Raw genomic sequence first — 1,385 nt, 5'->3', positions numbered from 1 at the left:
AGGCGAGTGTATTCTGTCCCAATCTGTGACCGAAGCCCACATGGTCACGAGGTCCGCGCTCCATGGACATCCTGCGCCGGCAGCCGTGGGACACCAAAGACAGCCACACACACAGCACGGCCAGGTGCCCAAGGGTGGGGTGAAGGTGCGCCAGGCTTTTTTAAAGCCTGCTGCCGCCGCCACCACATCCAGGGCGCATCGGCCACCCGGCCCTCCCGAAACCAGCATGAGGAGGGGAAACTGGGGAAGCCAGGACGCGTCGGCAATGAGCTTGCGCGCCAGATCCAAGGATCCAGCGACGGTGCTGATCGGGGTCTGACCTTAGGGGGATGAATGGAATGGGGTCCCTGCGACAGCCCCAGCCACGACCCTGGGAGTGAACCCCGGGGCGATTCATGTACAAGCGACTCTCAGACAGGCGTAGTCCCGGGAAAAACCCAGGGCCACATGGTGCGTTCGACGTGTTGATCAATTTGTCCTGAAATTCACACTAATTCTCGCAGCTAGCTGCATTCTTCATCGATGCACGAGTCGAGTGATCCACCGCCAAGAGCCACAGGCAACTTTTTTTGTCCTAGCCGTCGGCCTGACCCTGCCAGTGCAGGAGAGGTTGGGGGAGGCAGCGCTGGCTGTGGCAGGACAGCCCAGCTCCCTGTCTAGCTCGGCCGAAACCATTGTGGTTTTAATAAAAAAAATTATAATAATAATAATCCAGGTGCTCAGCCTGACCGCCAGCTGCAGCAGCACAGCGCTTCCCAGGGGGATGGAGGTAGGCCGCTCCGCCACCTGCCCACACGGCCCGATCCACTCATCCTTCCCCGACCCCTTCCCTTTTGGGAGGGGGGGCTGGGAGATGGACAACGAGGCAGGCCAGAGACAGCACAGACAGGGGTTCGGGTGGGACCACTAGAGTCTTCAAACCCCAGCCCGGCTGCATAGGGCCCAGCTCCAGGTACCGGGGCAAGAGGGAAGGTCACCCACTGTGCCAGCGGGCCTGGCCATTGCTCACACACAGATGTGGGCGGCTGGAACCTTGGCGCCCACCGTCAAGTGAGCCAGCTGCACCATGGCTCAGGGCTCATGCCTGGCGTGCCGGGCGCCTGTCTGCCTGGGGAGGCACCCCTCGAGAGCAGTCAGGTTTGCCTTGGCTCCCGGCTGCCCCCACTCGGGGCTTCCCTGATGACCGGGGTGTGCCCACCAATGCCCAGCCGCTGGCAGGTCAGAGAGAGGAGTGTGTGCCCCCGGCCAGCGCAGATGCGGGCTCAGTGAGGAGAGGGGGCTGGTTGACCACGCGCACCGGACCGCTCAGCGAGAGGTGTCCCGGGCTGTGGGTGTGCACATCTGGGATGCAACCGAGGTCGGGCCCACGGCTCTCCCTCCCGCTG

At 63.1% G+C, this 1,385-nt stretch overlaps 1 non-coding gene across 1 annotated transcript; it reads right to left on the bottom strand.

The window, feature by feature from the left end:
- Positions 1 to 404: 404 nt before the first annotated feature.
- On the bottom strand, positions 405 to 555 carry LOC138448134 (5.8S ribosomal RNA). The gene has a single exon (XR_011259993.1). It is a non-coding gene; the product is annotated as a 5.8S ribosomal RNA (ribosomal RNA).
- Positions 556 to 1,385: the final 830 nt, after the last annotated feature.

The sequence above is a fragment of the Ambystoma mexicanum genome, chromosome 3q (assembly GCF_040938575.1).
Source record: "Ambystoma mexicanum isolate Mex_15411 chromosome 3q, UKY_AmexF1_1, whole genome shotgun sequence".
NCBI classification, from domain to species: Eukaryota; Metazoa; Chordata; class Amphibia; order Caudata; family Ambystomatidae; genus Ambystoma; species Ambystoma mexicanum.
The sequence above is the reverse complement of the archived record's forward strand: the minus strand, read 5'-3'. Positions and strand labels throughout refer to the sequence as shown.